Genomic DNA, 25,789 nt, shown 5'->3' on the forward strand with positions numbered 1-25,789 from the left:
TTTACCATGAATAATTAGTTTATCTTCACTTTTGTTTCATGCGATCATTCGGTATTTGATAATATTCAACGAAAACGATCAATAGTACGATTTTTTAACGATTCAACTGTTAATCCAAATCAAACGCTGTACGATAATTATTTAATTATACGATTACTGTATTATACTATGTATATTAAATATTTCACCACTCTCTATGGTGTAAATTTTACATTTACTTTCTTTTTTCAGTTAATAAGTTAATAAAAAGCCAACACTATAAACTTGTTCTATTATTTTTCATTTATTCTCGTTTATTGCCTTATATAGCTTCTCTACTATCTTCTAAGTTTGTTTATACATTTTCTCAAAATTATTGAAGAATTCATGAATAGCAGTTAAGAACAATATTTCGACATTCGTCTAAAAGTACAGTGAACGGATGATCTAGTCACGGTCTCCACCATTACCGAGGGTGGAAGGCGGGATACGTTGAGGTGCGTTTTCAGGATCATTTTAGTGTACGGAACACTCAACAACTTTACCTGTGAATTATATTTAAAGAATTCATCCATTTAGTGGGAATATAGTGGGAATCATGAACCATGATATACACACGATTTTTTTTTTTTCAAGATATGCACCACTCTTGCTCTCACGTGAAGTACCTAGTAAAATGTTACTTAAGATATACCAAAGATTATGAGCAGAACGGAGGTATGAATAACATTTAAGGGACCAATCACTACCAACTGACATAGTGACATAAGTGCAATAATTGGAAGCGATAGGTCATGCCGCAATACAAGGATGCGTTGGATAGATTTTTGTCAAACGCAACGTATCCTACGTGCGGTACTCTTTAATATCTCCATCTGAGTTCCGGCATCCTGACACAATCTTTAGCATACCGTTCAATCAATGCTTTGGGTCGATGTTAAGAACCAAGTAAAATGGATACGTTTGCGTACATTTAGAAAGTATTTCCATGCAAAAACAGTCAAAACGTACGCAGACGTTTCCTTTTTCCTTGGCGTTTCTAGGTCTTAAAGTTTTACACGCGGAACACCGAAGGTTGTTACAGATTCTTACCTTTCCAAGGTTCACAAGCAGATCTTTACGGATTAGAAAATTTTATGAATCCGCTAGCGCTTTCGAAGTGGTGTATTCCCGCGTAGTCGATGAAACCGGATGATTCTGGAAATAAACAAAAATGGGTGAAATATAATAAAAGATTCCTTTCCTTTTTATATATTTAGATATAATAAAGCTACTATACTTGCACGCATAACATGCTGTTTAAATTTTGGGTTTCCTTACCAGATCTTCACCGGCATCGAGAAAAAAAAACTGTCGCTGGCAAAAATTTCACAAACATTTATTACACTGAAAATGAAAAACCCTCGGAAAAACTTCATTATATGCAGTCGGGTAACGAAATTATATCATGTATGATTTTTTTTCCCACAAATTATTTTTCATTTCCCATTCTGGTAATCATTACTATCACATGTATGATCTGTCAATAATTATATATGATTAGGTCGATAAAAATATTAATGATATTATTGTACATGAATCGTACAGCTTATAATGATCACATGCCGAATGGAAAACTTATAATTTAACCCATTCAGTCTACAATTTATTTCTATGCGGGTAGTACCTCGGGTATAATAGGAAGTGCAACGAGCTAAGTAAGTAGGCAATATGTAAAAAACTTGGCGAGCGTTGGGCGCAGTGGAGGATAGAGGAATTTATCCGCGAACCGAGTGCTGTTGCACCAAATCGTTGATCCAGTGTTATCTGTAGTTAAATAAATGTAATAAAAATTAATGTTATAAAAATCATTGAAAATCGCACTCTTAAAAACAGACCTTATTGGATTCGAATCCTTGGGCAGTCTTGGAGTTTTTCTGGTGGGAAATTCTCATGACTTCCCAGGGCCTGAGTGTTTTCGTGCTCACAGCAAGATGTGCGCATACTACAATGGCGAACTGGTTTAAAACCACCCAGTAAATATGTGTAAATAGGTTTTTAGACACTGATCTGCCGCCTCAATGTTTCAGACTAGATTTCAGGAGGAATATGATTCCAGGAAGCCATCTTCCGGATTCCTGCAAATATACAAAAAATCCTGTATTGTCCTCGAAAATTGGCCCTTAACAGTCCACCACTTACCATCAATTTTCGATTGTAAATAAATTAGCCTGACGAATGCAGTAGCAGGAACAGGAAATAGCGATTGCAGGAGATTTAAAAGATCTGCACAACAGAGAGAGGGGAAAAAACACTTTTTTTTTTGCAAAGTCAAGAAATACTAAATTTTAGGTAAAAACTAACGTCATCATCTGAAATCGTCAAATACTTAAAAGTCGGTAAAAAATAACGATTATCCAGCTTTCACTATAAAAAAAATACACGAGAGGGCCGTGTGTTTTACACATGAATTTGCGCATGTTGTCAAAGCAAATCAATTTCACGTGTAAAACAAATGACATCGCTCACCCGAAACTCATCATCTGTTTATAAACAAACCACAAGGTATTAACGTGTAAAGCAAATAGAATTCGGTTGCTTGACTTGACATTTTCACTTGTTTAATATATGACATCGAAGTATAATCGTGTTGAATTTCATTTGTATTAACGAGTGAATTTAGTGTTTCTTCCATATTTAAATAATGATGATAATTGCATAATCGTCCGGAGTCCGATTTCCGTCATCGGATCGAATTCCATTTCCAGAAACATATTTTTGCTATAATTTCAACGAATCAACAGTTGAAGCATAGGAAAGCATCTTTCGTTGGTTTTCGAACCTCTGACAGAAATCGCATTCCGGACCTATAAAATAAAATGAGATCAAGTTGATAAAAATTGCAGCCGAAGCGGGAGATTGTATTTATTATATTTAAAAACTGAATTGCATAAAACACCATTACTAGCTGCGGTCGAAGAGTTTGTTCACGAGCAGGTAAGTGCTTTAATCTTCTGACATCTGCAATCGATGAATCAGGTTCTTATCCACACAGATAACCAACAAGTTCAAATTCCATTTAAAAGAATTGGTGTCGATGAACGTGATCGCTTCGGTGCTGATGCCTACCAACAGGAAACCGTCACGAAGTACGTACATCGTAAAGGGTAGTCGGAAGAAGCTGGTATTGAGGATTCATCTTCGGCGTATATCAGTAAATATCACGTCATCCTCTTTATTGATACCCGCAGAAGCAGGAAGGGAACATGCAATACATAAAAAAAAGGACCAAGTGAGTATTATTAGAAGCAACTAAACGTGAATGAGGAGTCACAGCGGGTCAGCCGGTTAGTCCAGAAAAGAACATTAATTTAGAAATAATAAAACTTTAGAACTGTAGAGAAATATTTATACTTATATATTAAATTCATTAAGTTTTCTTTTGTGTTAGTATTAATTTCAAACCCAAAGGAAATCGCATTCCGGATGTATCAATTGAAATAAATTATTAATTGGAAAACCAAAAAATGGACTTTTTTCTCGTTCACTTACAACGCCAAACGATTTTAGACGGAAGTTAAATAAAGTAGATTTTGAGAAAATCTTTGTAGATTTGTAGGCATTCATAAATATATTGTTTAAATTAATTAAATCAAATATTGTACTTGTGTTTACCTGAATTAGCAGTTTTGCCAAGGGGTAAACCACTCGGCACACTTTCAAAATAGTTAATTGTGCCCACTGTGCCTTATGCTGTGCCGAAGTGTGCCGAAATGTGCCGAGAAAAAAAATATTTTTTTTGGCCACACTGGTTATGATTAGCTATTTGGCATCACGGGGAAATGTTTACGTTTTGTGAAAAAAAAAAACAAAATTAGGAACGCTTCGAACGGCAGCATTATTTGCAGGTAAATTAATTCCGTTTGATATCGCAGGCAGCTCCGGAGACCTCAGTGGATATAACACGCAGGAAGACATATTTAAATATGTTTAAAGTTACGCTACCCGTGCGTCGCTTACGCCACCCACAACGGAAACTCATCATAGGACTATCACTGCCATCGGGACTGGCTGGTATCACCACAAGTGACCGGCATAATACTAGTTCCACAAGTAAGTTCCATAAAAATGAATGATAATTTACAGTTTGATTACAATGTCCGTCTTCAACCTTCAGCATAACGTCCCGAATATCTGGGAAAACCTCCAGCCAGTCAGCAGTCGCACGAGATCGGACCATCATTCACATAACTACTATTTTTGAACGTGCTTCGGAACGATGTCGACTTTGCCGAACCTTTTGTCGCAATGGATCGATAGCATGCTCAACCGGAATAGTTTCTTCAGATAGCCGTTCCAAAAGTACTTTTCAACAACATCGGAAGGACATCTCAAAGTGGCTGAGGACCCGGCGGCAAACAACTGAAAACAGTAACAATGTGAACCTGCTAGCTGGTAACAATCGACGTTGTCATCATTCTTTACAGAAATAAGAATTTTATGAGAAAAATTATGAATAACTTTATATTTGTATATTTTAATGCATAAACGAATAAAACTGGGTTTAGAGAAGATGAAGTAGGGTCATAGACCATGGAAGGGAGACTGTGACTGCGGATGGTGAATCAAATCCTCCATGCAGGATATAGTCTGGTCAAATTGATCACTTGAATATACATATTGATTTAAAAACGAGATGTGTAAACTTTGATTACAAGATGTTTCGTGTTGTTGTTTACTGAAACAGTCATCAACGTCATCATTGCTGGTTGATAGGTTCCGGCGATGGTTCCGAAGCAATCAGCCATCTCTTATACATTTTGATTACCGTATTGTTTGGTGTATGTCACTAATAATCCTCTTATTCCTGGGGTAAGACTAAGGCCGTACCAAATTTTTGAGTAGCGTTCATCCACTTCCGTGGTAACTTGTTTGTTGCTTGAAGGGGAATATATTGTGGAATTTACAACGAAGCCCATTTTGGTGGGCTGTCTGTCTTGCGATGCTGCTGCTCCTAGTCGCAGCAGTCATGTGAGGGCACATGGTCTATCGTCTGTCTTCCGCATATCGAGGATGCCCAGCAAATAGTATACCACACTACAAAAATTCCACACATTTTTATTGGCAAAAATCCATTAATTTAATTCATGATTCTAATTAGTGCACACATAACCACTCTCCACGCGAAGTACAAATATAATCTATAATCAAATAAAATGTATGTGTGGTCTCTAATATGCAGTTATTGAATTTATGTGTGGGTACAAATTGCATATATTTGGGTCGCCAAATTGCAAAAATTTATGTGTGCGACAAATATATTCAATATAAAGAATTTTTTCGGTGCAGCTTAGCATACGGAGTCATTCTTTGGAGCCTTCGTTAATAAGGTGAAACTGAGTTTTTTTTGGGGCAGGTATTTCTCCGGCACTTTATGGTCAACTTTTTTACAATGTCCGAGAGCCCAGCTTGGGAAACGAAGTGAAGCGCTATGTTACCTTCGTTGTCTGAATTGTTGTTAACGTCGATGCCCAGCAGCTGGAGGAACAGCTCCAAAAAGATACGGCCGTTCTTCCGCTTCATTTTTGTCGTGATGAGGGTTTCCCATGAAATTCAGAATGTTCCGAAAGATATCTTTCAGTAGGTACTCGTTGGCCTTACGGATACCACGGAAACATCCTAAGAAGAGTGGTTTTATGTTTATTTCATTTCAAACACTTTGACACCTGATGGTTTGACAACCGTGCTTGACAGCTCAGCTATCAAATCCAGAAAGGGTGCCCAGATGTGCCGGAAGTGTGCCGTACTGTGCCGCGGGCACATTGTGCCGAGTGGCTCACCCCTTGAGTTTTGCTTTATTTTATTTATTTATTTGCCTCATCCACATCTTACGGAAGCTTTCAGTGCCTTCTGCCCTCCTGGTCACTGCTCGGGTTACTGAATAATAAATTGCCCCTTCCTTCCACTATCGTTTTACATTTGTGATTTAACATTTATATAGAAACACGAATAAATTGTTCATAATAAATAATCAAACATGGTATTTTTCTTCTTTATAGAAGTGAAATTTAATGTAAAGTTAGTTCACTACAGCTGCTAATTGCAACTCTTTCGAATCATACTTGAACATGTGCGATTTTATTGAAATAATGACACATTGTTCGTCTAAATGCATACTGAAATTCGTTTGAATGGATTCATAACATGTTTTAGATAAACATATGACATCGTGGTGTATCAAGTATGGAATTTTCTATTTACATTGATGTTTGAATTGTGTTTGCGAAGAACATCTCAGTTATGTGAAATACACCATACATGATGGTGTAACATGGAATGAAATGTCCACATTTTGAAACACACGAGTCGAACGTGTATTTGTTATGAATATTCATGGATATGCATATCATAATGTAGTGTATCAGTAATGGATTCTGTCATAAACATTGACATTTGATCTGAGAGTGCGAAGAACTTCGTGTTGATGTGGATTGCACTAGACTTGATGGTGTAAGCGGATTGAAAATATCCATATTCCGAAAAACATGAATCGAACGTGTATTTTTTTATCAGTGTTCCACGCTCGGTAATGGCGGCTTGTCGGTGTGTAAAAATCAATCAGTCACTGTACTTTTTGACACTAGCTGGAGGAAAACTCACTGGCGAAAAGGCCTTTTTTCCCTTCCCCTCACCCAGAAACGCCAGTGAGTTTTCCTCCAGCTACCCGGATAAAAATTTACAGTAACTTGTATGACATAACCCATTGAAATACAATAGATTGTATGGCAAACAATACAAACTATTGTATGCTTATTGTAAAATGTTCACGGTTGTAAAAGATCTGTATTGTACGTACATTAAAATAACAATATATTTAAATGTTTCCGATATATTCTATTATATTTTTATTGTTCGCTTATGTTTAGTATTGCTCATCCAAAGACTAAACAATTTTTAAAAGTATTCGGTTTGGATGATCTGGAAATCCGTCTAATGTTATTGAATTAATATAATTTTGGAATATTTCATGGATTTATTATATTGATGAAATAACAATTGGGTTGTTTAGGGGTATATATGTTTTTACATATTCTGAATCTGCACAAAAAACTGAGCATAACCCCAATTTTTCAGAATTTTTGGAGCCCCGGAACTATTTTTAATTTGCATTTTAAATTTATATGGGACTTAAAATTTGTTCTTATGCTGCATGGGCCAACTGTCATTCTATGAATGTTAGTGTCATTCTATCGATTTAAATGGCTTTTTGTTTGCTGTATAAAAATGTAAATAAAAGGTTTACAAACAAAATAAAAATATGTTGGAGATCAGAAAAGCAAGCTCTTTATATTAAACAATGAAAAACCTAATATTTTCTTTGCTAAACAACCCAATTGAAAACAATAAAATTACAATAGCTTTGTTTGTTAAATAAATAAAAATGTTATACCGATTCTCAAGTATATATTTTTATATTGCAGGTCTTGTTGCAGGTCTAGAAATGTTTTGCAATAAAAATTTGATTTCAAAAAAAATGAAAGGGAACAAAAACTTTTGCTTATAATTTTACTCGGAGAATGGCTGGATTCATTTGAGCGTGTACAGTTTTGTTTATAATTAGTGAAGAGATGAAAATAATGAAACTGTATGGTGCAGAAAGTGTTTTTTTCATTGCAGTTTCTGCTGCTGGGAAAGCGGTAGATCACTATGGCTTCTGTACCGTGGTGAGTATCTAAAGTGTTGAAGCGCGTTAGAGCATCATTACTAGGCGCGAGTATTTTGATCACTCTCCCTGTACTGTTATTTTGGTTATTTTAGATTAGTCACTCTTTTTCGCATCGCCCACTATTTTCGGTATTTTCGGTTATCATTTCGGTGGCTGCATTCCGTATCGGTGACGTTCGACGTTTGATAGTTCATCAAATAGTAGCGCTGTTATTTGGTCAATTTGGTCACCTGTCAGCTGCGCTACTGTTTTAGCAGCGCGTTTAGTAGCGACCGGTAAAGTGTCAAGTAATGATACTGCGCTGACAAACGGTTTATACTCACCACCGGTAATCGTAATCTTATACTAAAAAAGTTCAATGTACATAATGAACGCAGTGGTTCATCCCGAACAAAAAATAAATGAAAATTTTATCATCATAATATCTGATGACATGCCTGGTAACATGTATCCTTGTACCTTTACAGAAATGAAGCTTATGATAAATAAAATAATGCTGCTTGCTGGTCACTGATTGAAGATCGTTCAGTGGCTACCATTGGCCAATCTCACCAACGGGATATAATAAGAACTGATGCAGGTAATTTTTTCTTTTCTTCTGACATTCTTTTATAATTTACATTTTTCACAGGTTTATATCTATAGGTATTGTCTATTCGGAACAAAGTTAGTACGCTTTTTAAACCGATGTTGGATTTTTCTCCAGATACAGGCAACCCACTTAACTTTGAAAGTAGTGCGCTGGATTCGTCTAAAGATATGCTAAACAACCGGAGGAAAATAAAATAATTTGTAAAACAATTAATTCTATTGTATTTTATTGTAATATTGGAGTATAATGTATTCTAAATCCTGTTGTATTTCTATTGTAAAACAATAGAAACAGTAATTGAAAACATTTAAAACACAATGTTTTCTATTGTTTTGTCGCTCGAAATCATCCCATTGAAGAACCGTAAAATCAATTGTTTTGCTCCGAATTTTGTATGGAAAATTTTCGATTTTTTTATTGTAAAGATACATAACAACCCCCCTTTTTAATTGTAAAAGTCCCATTTACCATTCATTTTATCGTGGGAAACCATTATTTCTCATGTGATTTTATTGTCAAAATTCCATTATATTCAATGGTAAAAATTATGTTTTAAATGGTGTTGTAACAATAAAATTTATGATATTTTAATGATATTTTTTATCCGGGTAGTGTCAAACAGTACAGTGACCGATTGATTTTTACACAGCAGCTAGCCGCCATTACCGAGCGTGGAAAGCTGGATCAGGAACTAATAACCGGGACCCGACACTCGCGAAGAACCGATATAAAATTCATGCAACCCCAGATGAGCTCACGAGACCAGCACCGCCAGAGGCGCTAGTGTATTTTACTCAAATTGTGGTAAACTTATTTGAAAGTGTTTGGAAGTGTAGACTTTTTTGCTGTGAGTTTTGACAGATCCATAACCTCAAATCTGATTGATTTTTGAAAAACAAAATACTATAACACAATTCCCGAAGTTGGATATCAGCTAGAGTTAGCAAATTAAACTATTATTTAAATCAAACAGAACCAGCTCTACCCATTTCGGATGGTACACACGGCATCATCACTGATATTCCGCTGCTCTCATTTTCGAACCGATCCCTATTTGACCGCTCAACAGCGATGAGTGTAAGCGGATTACAACCTTTTGGCGAACCTTTTTACAAGTGCAACGGAATCGGCAGAGTATTTTAGCAAGGCAACCTATCCTAAATTCATGAATCAATCAGCAGCAATATATTGCAGGAGGTAAGCTAGATTAATCTTGTCTTTTGTTTGCCTAATTTTTTTTTATTTCAGGCGTTCGTGTGCAACGCATAGCAATGTCCATAGACAGTATCTGCTATAGCCACTCAATCGGACAGTGCCGCTTTGAAAACAACACTACGCGCACCACTTCCATGCTAAAACGATTCACTTGGGATTGTGTCGGCTGCCCGAGTCGACTTCCCCGATGATTAAAATGAATATGGAGAATACTGCACGAACCCGGCCGTTCATTCCTTATGCTATCCGATCAAAGCAGATACAGATCCATGATGAACTGATTTGCTGAACCAATTTGATTATCTGCACCCCCGCGAATGTGTCCGCTTACGCTTCTGCTGGACAACCTTTGCTCAACACCGAGCCCATAGAGAATAAAACAACAATAATATAAATAGTGATAAAGAAATTAAGCAGCGTAATGCGCGGACAGCCGATTTGCGATATACCCGTACCCGAACGTCGAGTGTAAACAGAAGGATATTCTCATCTAGGGTGAGAAGGCGTATATGCGAAGCATCTCAAGTAACCATGCGGCTGAAGCACGTTGGACAGCATATTAAAGGTATACTTATGTTGTATAAATAATAATATATAAGTATTGAGTTTAAAAAACATTTCTCTATGTGTACATATACGTTTTTTCGACCTTAACTGTAAGGCCGTCTTCAGTGCTGTACTTGATTTGACTAGTCACGAGACACTGTAGACAATCTTACTTTTTCTTCATCATCATGGCTCTACATTCCAAATGGACCTTGGCCTACTTTTCAGCATTCTATTAGTTATAACCCTTTATAACTGTAAAACCCTCTCATTAGACAGTGATTAATGTTGAGCCAACGGGGTAACGTTTTAATTCGATAAACTGGCTACCCCACACTACGAGTTTGTTACGTATTTTGCAACTATATTTGCTTTTTTGTTTTGTTCTTACCATTAGGTTGTAGTGCGTTTCGCGCCTGATGAGAAAGTATTGGCTTGATTAGAATGAAATTTGACAGCTGAGAACATGCTCCAGCCCCTTTTTATTCGACAAGTGAATTACCGGGACACGTCCTATGCCATTACTTGCAAGGCAAACTAGAGACCCAACGGCCTAACTGTTGAGATTGAAATGCGTACCTGTTAAGTTACAATCAAGTTGTGGAATAAAATGGAATATACTAACGTACCTACTAACTCTTCTTATTCCACTGAAAAGTTATGAATAATTTTCTAATCAAAAAGAAGAATCGAAAGGTTCACAAATATAATATATATTATGGATTTAAAAAAACTATGTTTCTTTTGTCGTATTACCTACCACAGACTTCAAAATCCGACAAGCAATCGATCATCGCATAAGAGCATCGAGTATGCATGCATACCTCCGCATGTGATAAAGAAGCAGCTTGACATGCTGACAAACGAATTGTATTCGGTACATCCGACAACCGCTGCCGGACAGAGCGGTCACATATCAACGGAGATCGAGTTGCAGCCAGCGAAATCTGCGTACTTCGACATTGTAGTTCTTGGAAGCGTGAAAACAGAGAACGCATGTCCTGCTGCTGTTCAGCGTAACTATAATGCACTGTAAGATTTGTTTTTTATTTTTCATACTTTTCGCGCATTTTCGGTGCGGATTGAGTTTCAGGTTGCTTTTTCAGACAATTTATACTGCAGCGATCCCTCTGGATTATTTTTTAATAAAATAATGTTTATCATTACATTTAAATAAACTAGCGGTAATATCTATCGGGACTGACAATTGACCACTGTTTCAATTACGTAGAATACTATGGAATAGATTGAATGTATCTGAGGGCAAGAAACTAAATTATAAGAGACCTTTTTAAACGATTTTGTTATTCCTCCAGACTGTCGGTGAGAATAATGACCCATTGTTACCCACGATGACGGCACTGCAATTTTTCATAACAGTTCTTTGTGGAGTTTTTTTAATATCCAGTTTTCCGCGAGCGGTAGTGCCCGCCAGCTTGCATGAGGGTCAGTGTCTGATTTGACATTTGTGGAGGTTAACTGCACCCACCGTTCCGAGCATTTTGATCAATGTATATAAGAAGGTATATAAGTATATAAGAAGGCTTGGAATCCGCTTCACCAGTACCAGCGGTCATAACCGCTCGCGGAAAACTAGATATAGTACAAACACAAAGATGCATTTAGGTGTCGTTATCACTTGATACTCTTTATCGATTTGAAATGTCATATATTTGTTCCAGCTCAGATCCATGAACTTTGACATCAACCTATTTTATATTTATCAAGTAATGAAGCTTTGTTGTCGCATATACATGATACAATCGATGTGATACTATGGTGTATGTAATGTACCACCCATAATACTCTGCTTATTTTTAATCGCATTTTTACCTACAACGTGGTGAATATGTACCTACTTTGATAGCACGTGATATTTGTACTGCGAATAAATTTTACACATCTATACTCCCCCTATTCGCATAAGCGTCCCGTGTCAGTATTACTATAAACTTGAGTAATTTGTTGAATTTTTCAAAAATGCTCACGTACTAATTAGTGTACGACTATCTGTATGCGTCGCGATGGATTTTTTTTAAAAGGACCATAATTTAATGTCTTTTTTGTGTAAAAGTTTTTTTTTTTAATCTGGAATGTGACTGTTTTGCGAATAAATATCTAGATGAAACAACACAAGTGAGTTGTGATTTTCAAATTTCTAGAACCAGCACGATCCATGGCTGTACGGGTCCTTAAATCGTCTTCCACCTGATCGATCCACCTTGCTCGCCATCCCTTCGTGTGCACATTCACATTTCACCAACCTCTTAGCCATCTCATCTGCAAAATATTGTATCTAGGGGTGCTCAATTTTCACTAGAGCTGTGGGGAGTAAAGCCACGGATTTAGAAAATACGATTTTGGAGATATACTTATATTTAATTACCAAAATGATATCTATTCATATCGTGATGATGGAAATGATAAAATAACACATAAAAGACATCATCTGGAACATAAGAACACATTTGAGCATCCCTACTATACATACGATGATAATTCGGTGCCTTTGGGAACCACTTTATACTACAGGATGTATGATGCTTCAGAAAATGTTTTCAAGCATGTTGTCTACTGTGAACTTGTTAAAATAAAAGTAAGCTATATACGAAACATGTGTGATAATAAATTATGATGTTCTAGGATCTTCGCACTGTACTGGAATTTGAATCAAATGGTCTACCGAATCAACCAAGATATCAACCCAATTATGTCCTCCGAGTATTTATCTTTCACTTGCGTCTCAAATTCAGGCATTTGAGTTGTTGTAAGATCTCCAAATGGTCCTGAAGTTTGAGTAAAATGGTCTATCGAATCAACCAAGGCTGCCATGATGTCCTCTGCCGCGGTATCACCCCAATTATGTACTCCGGGTATTTGTATTTTACTTGCGTATCAAATCCAGGCATATAAGATGTTGTAAAATCTCCAAATTGTCTTGAAGTTTGAATCAAATAGTCTAACGAATCAACCAAGGCTTCCATGAAGTCCCCAGCTGCGGCATCAACCCAATTATGTCCTCTGAATATTTGTCTTTCACTTGCGTCACAGTTTCAAGCAATTGAGATGTTGTAAGATCTCCAAATTGTCCTTGAGTTTTAATCAAATGGTCTATCGAATCAACCAAAGCTTTCATGATGTCCCCAGCCGCGCTACCAACCCAATTATGACGTCCAAGTATTTGTCTTTTACTTGCATTACAAATCCAGGCATATGAGATGTTGTACTTTATTTATGATGTTTATTGTTTATTATTATTATAATATTCATCCGACAGTGTATGTTTGTCTTAATTAAACTTTACTCTAAAAACCTCAATTTTAAGAACATCACTTTGTCAGCCGAAGTCTAATTTCGGGCACGTCTCGTTAAATCCGATCATCATTGATTGGTATTTGCTGACGAAGGACTCTTATAGCGGTCTCAGTCTGTAAAACAGAATACGCGACAGAATTGTGTACGCCGAGTTCAGAAGGGTGATCCGCTTGTAATTGGCACATTGCTTTCAAAAGTTGTGAAGAGAATGGTGAAATAATCTAAAAAGGTTGGTGTCTTGGTTAAACGTAAGAAAGGAAGGATCACTTACTACCTGGTTTATTTCGGTTTTTCTCTTTGAATCGAGAAAATGAGGAAATCGAAAACATTTCAGAAAGGCATCGTGTTTTGGGAGGAGTACGTTAAGTAATACGTAGGACCAGTCACGGCAGCAGAAATCTTACACTGTCATCCCTAGCTGCATGATTTGGGTTGCAGCAACTCAAATGTGACTTAATTCGTCTACATATTTGAAGCATGCAAAAAGCAATATTCAATCGATCTAACTGTTATTTTTAATCGAAATAAATTTAATTTGTAAAATTCAGTCAAATTTTATTGAATATTAACATAGTTCCAAGCGAGGCTGATTTGGTTGACAGACTACTTGATACACATCCAGGCCGATTTGGGGTTCTAATAACATCGCATTTTTATGTACCGAACATGTGCATGGGCTCGGAGGATTGGATAAAAACATCTGCTGAAGACATATTTCAAGGCAGGGTTGATTTGAATGTCGTGGTTCATTTGGTACGTAATTTAAAAACAATTATGTCCACTAAATTGCGTTGATATCGTGTCTGAAGAAATCATGGCAGCCTTGGTTGATTCGGTAGGCCATTTGATTCAACCTCCAGGACAATTTGGAGATATTACAACTTCACATATGCCTCATTTGAGACGCAGATGAAAGACAATTTCACAAGGACAAAGACAAATTCCAGTAGAGTAGAGTGGGGCAAGAGTACGCACTTAGTTTTCAATCGATCATGTGGCCCTTATGAAGCAAGCTTCTGCATATCAAATCAATTTCGATGATTCGTATACTCTTCCTCTATGTTACCCAGTGGAAAAAATATTGAAATTATTGAGATTCGTTTTAGTAGAACCCTTATTGCAAGACAAGTGAAAACCGCACTCTTACCCCACCGGTGGGGTAGAAGTGCGCATCGGGTGGGGTAAGAGTACGCACTTATCCAATCATGTGCTTTAAGTATATATTAACAGAAATAAGAGTTAATAACATTTAATTGATGATTATTGAGCATATATCAGGGAATGTTTAAAGATTATGTAACTCTTAAAGGGGAGGAGTCCTAGAAATGTGCACCTTCATACGAAAGTTATTGTTTTTGTATATACAAAAAACTACAGAGATAAAAATATATCAGGTTTCGTCTGACGCATATAAAGGAATTTTCCTTAAAGAAAGTCCACCAATCACGTAACGTCAAATTTGGCTATTTCATCACCCCTCCCCCCATCTTAAACTTTATGTATGAATCCTCTAAAATCATATGGATCGTCATACATCTCGACAAACCACCTCCACCCCCTCCCCCCCCCCACACCCCAGCTAAGCGCTGCGTAATTTATTAATGTTTCTTTTGATTAAGGTGATTATACAATCAAGCCATGTGGTAAATTTCAATTTTACCACACGTTTTTCTACTCCTATTATCAAAAGATCAAAACCAGCGTAATATTTTTTGTACAATGCTGAAATTAAAGTCGATTGCTTAGTATGAGTAATCAAACGATCTACAGATGTTGCGATCCCCATGGACGTTGTTGTTCTTTCAATTCGTGCTCTTGAAAAATCATAGAAAAAAGCACGTGGTTTCCAAGATGGCCGATTTGTGGCTTTAACCACCTTAAATGAAATTATCATTTAGATGAAATTGTGTTTTCGTACTATGTTTAGGTGTAAAACAAGTCCTAATACAATTTCATTATTCCGCTTCAGTGCTGTGTTCGCTAAATCCTTTCTAACACCAAATTACTTCAACTTATCCTTAAAACTTGTGATAATTTCGAATTCTGTCCCTTTTGTATTAGTTGTGGATCTTTACGCTTTGGAAGTGGTCTTATTTCAGCCGGAGATACGGGTTTGATATCAGAACTTGAAGATTTATATGCGTACTCTTGTCCCACCGGTTCCTGCGTACTTTTACCCCAATCCCAAAAATTATTCAAGTAATGGTTTTGACTTCTTGAAAAACCAACCGGATTGGTGTTCTGTACCAAACAGTACTCTATACAATAGGTTATCGAAATGGTATAATGTTCACCTGATTGAACGTATATATGGTAATGAAATACTAGTTACGGAAACCTAATCATTTACAGCAAAATGACCAAAAAAATGTCTAACTCCACATCTCCTTTGTAGTTTATTCAAATCGTTTACAATTACACATGATAATAGTTGGCCAGAATACCTGATGTAGTGCTGCTAGTTTATCTTTTTTTTATTACTTCAAAAAATCGAAAACGTACTCTTACCCCACGCGCACTCTTGCCCCACTCTACTCTACAGTTCGAAGATCCTAGAACATCATAATTTATTATCACACATGTTTCGTATATAGTTTACATTTATTTTAACAAGTTCACAGTAGACAACATGCTTGAAAACAGTTTCTGAAGCATCATACATCCTGTAGTATAAAGTAGTTCCTAAATGCACCGAATTATCATCGAATGCATAGTAGGGATGCTCAAAATGTGTTCTTATGTTCCAGGTGATGCCTGTGATGTGTTATTTTATCATTTCCATCATCACTATATGAATAGATATCATTTTTGGTAATTAAATATAGGTATATCTCCAAAATCGCATTTTTCTAAATCCGTGGCTTTACTCCCACAGCTCTAGTGAAAATTGAACACCCTAGATACAATATTTTGCAGATGAGATGGCTAAGAGGGTGAAAAACTGAGAAAATCGGTTGAAAAACCACTGAGATATAGCCATTTGAAATTTTAGTTACAACGATTTTCTGCACGAATGTATCCGCGTAAGTTTTTTTAGCGATTCAATCGTAGTGTTAAAAGAAATTTATCATGGGTTGTAGCCTCCCGAATCAGTTCATTATCGTAACAGCTACCGAAAAACGTCTCTCACGGTATGCTACCTATCGAAGGTGTATACAGATACGATACGTGAAAGATTTTCTCTTTCTCCTTTGGATTCAAACCCTGATAAATAATAATAAAAATTTGCGATTTTTCATGTCCATATGCGAAAAAATACCAAGTAAGGGGCCGTACACATATTACGTAAGCACTTATGGTGGGAGGGGGGCCGGTCAATATCTTACCCTCCATATAAATAAAAATCATTTGTATGGAAAAATCTTACATGGGGGGAGGGGGGTCGAAAAACCCAGAAAAATTGCTTACTTAATAAGTGTACGACCCCTAAGGTGCGTTTCATATTGAAGACTTTTTTGAAGATGATATCATATAAAAGATGCGATTTCAAATATCCATTGTTATTATACTATTATTTCAGTAAAGCGAAAAACATGAGATTTTAAAATGATATAAATTTTGATTTTCTCGCTTAAACGATGACATTTACTGTTTAGACGAACCTTCTGAATTTTGAGCTAAATTGGTTGTAATTTGACTGAGCATGCGCGATTTGAAGTTTTTATGGAAATTACTATAGAAATCGCGATGTGAAGGACCGTTCCGTGCAGTGGCCCATTATTCATCGTGCCAGCCAGTGAATCTGTTCGCCATCAGATGCGAACTGTTTTCTTTGGCACTGCAGCACTAAGGAATTGCCGAATAGGTTCCTTAAGACAGAGATGCAAAAACTAAAAGAAAAACAATTTAAATAAAATACCATTGTCAATCGCAATTGTTTGATAAAGTATATCTCCGCAAACGTGACCTTTAAAAGGTCTTTTTGTGTAGGGGTTATCACGCCTTATCTAGAGAGTAGGAGGTTGAGGGTTCGTGTCCCTCCAAGACACGTGGATTCTTTTTCGCAAATTTCATATCAATTTGTCCATTTCGAAACATGTGCTGTGCATATGCACAGCCAAGATGTTTAACAAAGAAAGAAATGTTTGATGTCGTAATTCCTTACGGTAGATTAAAGTGGGCTTGGCATGTAGTGCGTATGCCGGAAGAGAGACCATCAAAAGTTATGTTTAGCAGTGAATCCACTAAAAATGGCTATCGTGTCACATAAATTATTATAAGTTGGAATTTCATAAGGATTCCTTTCGGGCTCCTGAAAGGACTGGATTCGAAATTTTCATATGATGCGTTGCGGAATTCTAAAATCTTAAAAGGATTACTTTCGGAATCTCATAATAATTCTTTTTAGAGCTCTCCTCAGCTTTTCGGAATCCCATATGGCTATCTTGTCATATAAATTATTATCAATTCAGTAGAAACCCGGAATGGGCGATTAGCGAAGTTGGATTTAATCCGTACGCTAAACCTGGTGCGCTGTTTTCATTTGGTGATGCGCTATACTGCGCATAACTTCCGAAATTAAATTTCACGTATGGGTTGTGAGAAAAATCCAACAACGCTGGCGGCTAATTCGGTTTTCTATTGAATTGATGATACAATAATTGGACTTATTCTACGAGTGGAGTGACGTGAGATTGCTCGAATGACGTGAGAAGAGTCGTATAGCCCCATTTGAATAACATGGTCACCTCACGTGAGAATTGCTAAAATCGACTCACCTCACGTCACTCGACACGTAGAATAAGCCCAAATAAATCAATTCAATTCTATAGACCAATTCAAATTGCTAGCCAAATAATATCAACACTGCCTGTAGTCGAATATCTGCTTCATATGAAGATAGGGCAAATATGTGATTGCAGGCATATATAATAATAAAATTGCCTAAAACAACCAGACAAAAATAGTTTTCCAACCTGACGGATGATTACAGTCCTTCAGCCGAAATTGATAAAAAAAAATCAACCAACGGTTTAAGCATTTTGAAATAGCTCGCTCGAAGGTGCAGATCATCACATCAATATTTACTATGTGTCCGATTGCGTACAACACTAAGTTTCGTTCTTCCTCTTCTAAAACTGAACTCATCAGATCCACATTCAATAAATTTCGAGGGGCACCACCAATGGTGATCTTCTACAGAGAATTCAGTACAAACGTACTAGTCAGAGTCTCAAACCAGTATTTTTCTCGGCATTTATTTATTTATTATTAAATCAACTATTCCTCAAAAAGTACTCACGCGGTACGGGTGGTAATGGTCATACCAGGCATAAGTTGGTATTCGTGCTGTCTCCCAATATTTGAACTCTTCCTCTTTAACTATGCTGTGGAATGCCATTGTTTGGGTAGTTTCGTAAATTGATTGGGGCAAACTGGTCAGGAGGTCGTAGAAGAACGTTATCATCTCCTACTGGATAACACCGAGCCGAATGTAGACCAATCTGTTCTGCACGGCCGCCTGAAATATTTTCGCTACGATATTGGCCAAATTGTGACTGGCCGCCTCAAATATGTACTGTATGCGGAGTGTATGTTCGAAGTTCGGTGGCGGTATATCCGCGTAGGTATGAGGAAGGTTTAATGTGGCGAGACTATCCTTTGTGGTACGAAGACTCTAATGCGCAGCCGTTAGCGGAATTGGTACCTACTGCGTCGTCAAGTGTGATCTCAATCTACAGGAAAAAACGCGGAAGTTAGGATTGCCAAATTCATAAATAATTATATTAAGTTGTAACCGACAGAGTATCGTACAATTAATAACAATTATACTTACCAATTTTAAGAAGAAATCGCTAAGCTTTGCATCCGGTGGCACAAATCTTTCCGTAGTTTTCCCAGTTCAGATTTTTGATGCCTCTAATAAATATTTACTGCTTCTTGGTGGCTGTTATTATATACAAAAGCGCGTAAAGACCGTAAATAACTCCGGGACCGATCAAATTCACTGATCCGACTGATCACGACACTCAACTTGATTAGCTGGTGTTAAACGAGCAGGAAAAAAAATCGAGTGGGTAAAATTTTTCGACTTCCATGGTGGCGCCATCTACATGTGACATTTGAAGCTCGAGAGCTTTCGAAAGCTTTATTTTTTTCCTGCTGGCTTCACAAAATTCAAATTTTTCCTGCTGAGATCACAGTCATGCATTGAAATATTGAAATTACTATAAAGCAATATTTAAGAGAATTATATACATAAAACAAAATTGACAACAGTGATGAATTAAATATGTACAATAATTTGTTAATACTTTTATTCCATTGCGTTCTAATTAGACTAAGTTTCTAGAAGATATTTTTCCAAATTATGTCGTTTACAAAGCAGTGTATGAAGAAGTAATAAATGTACAGATTTATGAATAAACTCAGCAGTTAACATTAAGCTAACTTTACAATAACTGTATCAACGCGTTTTGGTTCTCGCGTTTTAAATTAAACTTGATGATTGCGCCAAAGAATAGTTTTTTGGTTGATGTCGAGAACTCAGGGTTTAGTGAAGTTGAATGCAGTTCCAAATTTCAATGAGTTTTTGCTTCTTAAGTGAAACTTGATGATTGCGCCAAAAAATATATTTTTCCTGCTGGTAGTTTTTTGGTTGATGTCGAGAACTCAGGGTTTAGTGAAGTGAAATGCAGTTCCAAACTTCAATGAGTTGTTGCTTCTTAAGTGAAACTTGATGATTGCGCCAAAGAATATGTTTTTCCTGCTGGTAGTTTTTTGGTTGATTTCGAGAACTCTTGGTTTAGTGAAGTTGAATGCAGTTTAAAATTTCAATGAGTTTTTGGTTTTTAAGTGAAACTTGATGATTGCACCAAAGAATATATTTTTCCTGCTGGTAGTTTTTTGGTTGATTTCGAGAACTCAGGGTTTAGTGAAGTGAAATGCAGTTCCAAATTTCAATGAGTTTTTGCTTCTTAAGTGAAACTTGATGATTGCGCCAAAGAATATATTTTTCCTGCTGGTAGTTTTTTGGTTGATGTCGAGAACTCAGGGTTTAGTGAAGTGAAATGCAGTTCCAAATTTCAATGAGTTGTTGCTTCTTAAGTGAAACTTGATGATTGCACCGAAGAATATATTTTTCCTGCTGGTAGTTTTTTGGTTGATTTCGAGAACTCTTGGTTTAGTGAAGTTGAATGCAGTTTCAAATTTCAATGAGTTTTTGGTTTTTAAGTGAAACTTGATGATTGCACCGAAGAATATATTTTTCCTGCTGGTAGTTTTTTGGTTGATTTCGAGAACTCAGGGTTTAGTGAAGTTGAATGCAGTTTCAAATTTCAATGAGTTTTTGGTTTTTAAGTGAAACTTGATGATTGCACCGAAGAATATATTTTTCCTGCTGGTAGTTTTTTGGTTGATTTCGAGAACTCAGGGTTTAGTGAAGTGAAATGCAGTTCCAAATTTCAATGAGTTGTTGCTTCTTAAGTGAAACTTGATGATTGCGCCAAAGAATATGTTTTTCCTGCTGGTAGTTTTTTGGTTGATTTCGAGAACTCTTGGTTTAGTGAAGTTGAATGCAGTTTCAAATTTCAATGAGTTTTTGGTTTTTAAGTGAAACTTGATGATTGCACCGAAGAATATATTTTTCCTGCTGGTAGTTTTTTGGTTGATTTCGAGAACTCAGGGTTTAGTGAAGTTGAATGCAGTTCCAAATTTCAATGAGTTTTTGCTTCTTAAGTGAAACTTGATGATTGCGCCAAAGAATATATTTTTCCTGCTGGTAGTTTTTTGGTTGATGTCGAGAACTCAGGGTTTAGTGAAGTGAAATGCAGTTCCAAACTTCAATGAGTTGTTGCTTCTTAAGTGAAACTTGATGATTGCGCCAAAGAATATAATTTTCCTGCTGGAAGTTTTTTGGTTGATTTCGAGAACTCTTGGTTTAGTGAAGTTGAATGCAGTTCCAAATTTCAATGAGTTTTTGGTTCTTAAGTGAAACTTGATGATTGCGCCAAAGAATATATTTTTCCTGCTGGTAGTTTATTGGTCGATGTCGAGAACTCAGGGTTTAGTGAAGTGAAATGCTGTTCCAAACTTCAATGAGTTGTTGCTTCTTAAGTGAAACTTGATGATTGCGCCAAAGAATATATTTTTCCTGCTGGTAGTTTTTTGGTTGATGTCGAAAACTCTTGGTTTAGTGAAGTGAAATGCTGTTCCAAACTTCAATGAGTTGTTGCTTCTTAAGTGAAACTTGATGATTGCGCCAAAGAATATAATTTTCCAGCTGGTAGTTTTTTGGTTGATTTCGAGAACTCTTGGTTTAGTGAAGTTGAATGAAGTTCCACATTTCAATGAGTTTTTGGTTATTACGTGAAACTTGATGATAGGGCAAAAAAATATATTTTTCCTGCTGGTAGTTTTTTGGTTGATGTCGAGAACTCAGGGTTTAGTGAAGTGAAATGCAGTTCCAAACTTCAATGAGTTGTTGCTTCTTAAGTAAAACTTGAAGATTGCGCCAAAGAATATATTTCTTCTGCTGGTAGTTTTTTGGTTGATGTCAAGAACTCAGGGTTTAGAGAAGATGAATGCAGTTCCAAATTTCAATGAGTTTTTGCTTCTTAAGTGAAACTTGATGATTGCGATTGCTGGTAGTTTTTTGGTTGATGTCGAAAACTCAGGATTTAGTGAAGTTGAATGCAGTTCCAAATTTCAATGAGTTTTTGGTTCTTAAGTGAAACTTGATGATTGCACCAGAGAATATATTTTTCCTGCTGGTAGTTTTTTGGTTAAGGCCAGAACTCAGGGTTTAGTGAAGTTGAATGCAGTTCCAAATTTTAATGAGTTTTTGGTTCTTAAGTGAAACTTGATAATTGCGCCAAAAAATATATTTTTCCTGCTGGTAGTTTTTTGGTTGATGTCGAGAACTCAGGGTTTAGTGAAGTTGAATGCAGTTCCAAATTTTAATGAGTTTTTGGTTCTTAAGTGAAACTTGATAATTGCGCCAAAAAATATATTTTTCCTGCTGGTAGTTTTTTGGTTGATGTCGAGAACTCAGGATTTAGTGAAGTTGAATGCAGTTCCAAATTTCAATGAGTTTTTGGTTCTTAAGTGAAACTTGATGATTGCGCCAAAGAATATATTTTTCCTGCTGGTAGTTTTTGGTTGATTTTGAGAGCTTAGGGTTTAGCGAAGTTGAATGCAGTTCCAAATTTCAGTGAGTTGTTGCTTCTTAAGTGAAACTTGATGATTGCGCCAAAGAATATATTTTTCCTGCTGGTAGTTTTTCGATTGATTTCGAGAACTCTGGGTTTAGTGAAGTTGAATGCAGAACCAAATTACAATGAGTTGTTGCTTCTTAAGTGAAACTTGATGATTGCGCCAAAGAATATATTTTTCCTGCTGGTAGTTTTTTGGTTGATTTCGAGAACTCTGGGTTTGGTGAAGTTGAATGCAGTTCCAAATTTCAATGAGTTGTTGCTTCTTAAGTGAAACTTGATGATTGCGCCAAAGAATATATTTTTCCTGCTGGTAGTTTTTTGGTTGATGTCGAGAACTCAGGGTTTAGAGAAGTTGAATGCAGTTCCAAATTTCAATGAGTTTTTGCTTCTTAAGTGAAACTTGATGATTGCGCCAAAGAATATATTTTTCCTGCTGGTAGTTTTTTGGTTGATGTCGAGAACTCAAGGTTTAGTGAAGTGAAATGCAGTTCCAAACTTCAATGAGTTGTTGCTTCTTAAGTGAAACTTGAAGCGCCATCAAAAATATATTTTTCTTGCTGGTAGTTTTTTGGTTGATGTCGAGAACTCAGGATTTAGTGAAGTTGAATGCAGTTCCAAATTTCAATGAGTTTTTGGTTCTTAAGTGAAACTTGATGATTGCGCCAAAGAATATATTTTTCCTGCTGGTAGTTTTTTGGTTGATGTCGAGAACTCAGGGTTTAGTGAAGTTGAATGCAGTTCCAAATTTTAATGAGTTTTTGGTTCTTAAGTGAAACTTGATAATTGCGCCAAAAAATATATTTTTCCTGCTGGTAGTTTTTTGGTTGATGTCGAGAACTCAGGGTTTAGAGAAGATGAATGCAGTTCCAAATTTCAATGAGTTGTTGTTTCTTATGTGAAACTTGATGTTTGCGCCAAAGAATATATTTTACCTGCTGGTAGTTTTTTGGTTGATTTCGAGAGCTCAGGGTTTAGTGAAGTTGAATGCAGTTCCAAACTTCAATGAGTTGTTGCTTCTTAATTGAAACTTGATGATTGCGCCAAAGAATATATTTTTCCTGCTGGTAGTTTTTTGGTGGATTTCGAGAACTTAGGGTTTGCGAAGTTGAATGCAGTTCCAAACTTCAATGAGTTGTTGCTTCTTAAGTGAAACTTGATGATTGCGCCAAAGAATATATTTTTCCTGCTGGTAGTTTTTTGGTTGATTTCGAGAACTCAGGGTTTAGTGAAGTTGAATGCAGTTCCAAATTTCAATGAGTTGTTGCTTCTTAAGTGAAACTTGATGATTGCGCCAAAAAATATATTTTTCCTGCTGGTAGTTTTTTGGTTGATGTCGAGAACTCAGGGTTTAGAGAAGATGAATGCAGTTCCAAATTTCAATGAGTTTTTGCTTCTTAAGTGAAACTTGATGATTGCGCCAAAGAATATATTTTTCCTGCTGGTAGTTTTTTGGTTGATGTCGAAAACTCTTGGTTTAGTGAAGTGAAATGCTGTTCCAAACTTCAATGAGTTGTTGCTTCTTAAGTGAAACTTGATAATTGCGCCAAAAAATATATTTTTCCTGCTGGTAGTTTTTTGGTTGATGTCGAGAACTCAGGATTTAGTGAAGTTGAATGCAGTTCCAAATTTCAATGAGTTTTTGGTTCTTAAGTGAAACTTGATGATTGCGCCAAAGAATATATTTTTCCTGCTGGTAGTTTTTTGGTTGATGTCGAGAACTCAGGGTTTAGTGAAGTTGAATGCAGTTCCAAATTTTAATGAGTTTTTGGTTCTTAAGTGAAACTTGATAATTGCACCAAAAAATATATTTTTCCTGCTGGTAGTTTTTTGGTTGATGTCGAGAACTCAGGATTTAGTGAAGTTGAATGCAGTTCCAAATTTCAATGAGTTTTTGGTTCTTAAGTGAAACTTGATGATTGCGCCAAAGAATATATTTTTCCTGCTGGTAGTTTTTTGGTTGATTTCGAGAGCTCAGGGTTTAGTGAAGTTGAATGCAGTTCCAAACTTCAATGAGTTGTTGCTTCTTAACTGAAACTTGATGATTGCGCCAAAGAATATATTTTTCCTGCTGGTAGTTTTTCGATTGATTTCGAGAACTCTGGGTTTAGTGAAGTTGAATGCAGAACCAAATTACAATGAGTTGTTGCTTCTTAAGTGAAACTTGATGATTGCGCCAAAGAATATATTTTTCCTGCTGGTAGTTTTTTGGTTGATTTCGAGAACTCTGGGTTTGGTGAAGTTGAATGCAGTTCCAAATTTCAATGAGTTGTTGCTTCTTAAGTGAAACTTGATGATTGCGCCAAAGAATATATTTTTCCTGCTGGTAGTTTTTTGGTTGATTTCGAGAACTCAGGGTTTAGTTTTTTTTTTTTTTTCGAGGGTTGACCAGTTGTAGTCTTAATAGACTGGTATCTCGGCTTGGCTCTCCATGTGATACACAATACTAGCAGACGACTCAAGCTATGTTGCTCACTAAGTCACTGCGGTCTGGGTTCGTATTGTGATCATACCGATACATTTCCCTTCTCGCAGTCTGTCAGTATAAAAAACAAATAATAATAATAATGAAAGCTCATCACGCGCATGAATGTTTTCCGAATAATTAACATGTAAAGTTGATTTAATGTTTTCTTGGAGCCGACATTCAATACCGAATAGTAGTCTATGTTGACAACGGGTGGTACTGATGCCATCTCCAAGTAAAGGCCGTTCTACAGCGATTAACGCAACAGCGCATCTTGACAGTAAATCTGTATTCTCTGTCAAAACGCGTCACCGCGCCCACCACCGCAGCCGAGCCATAACACTTTGATGTAATGTGATGGGATCATACTAGTGGACTTTGTTTCAACATGGAATAATTTAAATGGTATCGTAAATATACAATAAATTAATTTAAGTACTATTGCAATAAATCGACATATTAATCTGAGAGCATCCATTATTTTGGCGGTTGATCAAGATTCTGGCGTCATATCCTTTACAGTACTGTCTGATATCATAAATTTCAGTAGTCAAATGGTCATGTTCTATTCCGCTCTTCAAAATTCAAGTCTTTAAAGTCTGGTCCAAGATTCAGTTATCAATGGTATGGTAATGCTTCATTGCGTCTATTTCCTAGCTAAATGAATGAATTTTACGATTATGAAGCATTGATTTATATGAATAAAATCATTAAAAATATGTACTACTCGTTGGATCTTTTGGTCACATAAAATACAATTATGTTGATGTGTATATGGTATAGGTATACACGATACACCTCGTTAAATTTGAATTGCT

General features: G+C 36.4%; 4 long non-coding RNA genes across 5 annotated transcripts; 3 read left to right on the forward strand and 1 right to left on the reverse strand.

Annotated features, from left to right (window-relative positions):
- Positions 1 to 261: 261 nt before the first annotated feature.
- Positions 262 to 19,347, reverse strand: LOC134218526 (uncharacterized). Its single transcript, XR_009981356.1, has 4 exons — positions 19,129 to 19,347; positions 18,595 to 19,027; positions 1,072 to 1,176; positions 262 to 524 (listed from the first exon to the last, which is right to left on the reverse strand). It is a non-coding gene; the product is annotated as an uncharacterized LOC134218526 (long non-coding RNA).
- Positions 3,844 to 4,517, forward strand: LOC134214345 (uncharacterized). Its single transcript, XR_009979746.1, has 2 exons — positions 3,844 to 4,071; positions 4,136 to 4,517. It is a non-coding gene; the product is annotated as an uncharacterized LOC134214345 (long non-coding RNA).
- LOC134218527 (uncharacterized) lies at positions 7,510 to 8,425 on the forward strand. Of its 2 annotated transcripts, none has more exons than XR_009981358.1 (3): positions 7,510 to 7,682; positions 8,152 to 8,264; positions 8,316 to 8,425. It is a non-coding gene; the product is annotated as an uncharacterized LOC134218527 (long non-coding RNA). The 2 variants fall into 2 exon arrangements; XR_009981357.1 differs by lacking the exon at positions 7,510 to 7,682 and adding an exon at positions 7,793 to 8,012.
- Positions 9,166 to 11,740, forward strand: LOC134214346 (uncharacterized). The gene is made up of 3 exons (XR_009979747.1): positions 9,166 to 9,473; positions 9,525 to 10,056; positions 10,803 to 11,740. It is a non-coding gene; the product is annotated as an uncharacterized LOC134214346 (long non-coding RNA).
- Positions 19,348 to 25,789: the final 6,442 nt, after the last annotated feature.

The sequence above is a fragment of the Armigeres subalbatus genome, chromosome 2 (assembly GCF_024139115.2).
Source record: "Armigeres subalbatus isolate Guangzhou_Male chromosome 2, GZ_Asu_2, whole genome shotgun sequence".
Taxonomy (NCBI): domain Eukaryota; kingdom Metazoa; phylum Arthropoda; class Insecta; order Diptera; family Culicidae; genus Armigeres; species Armigeres subalbatus.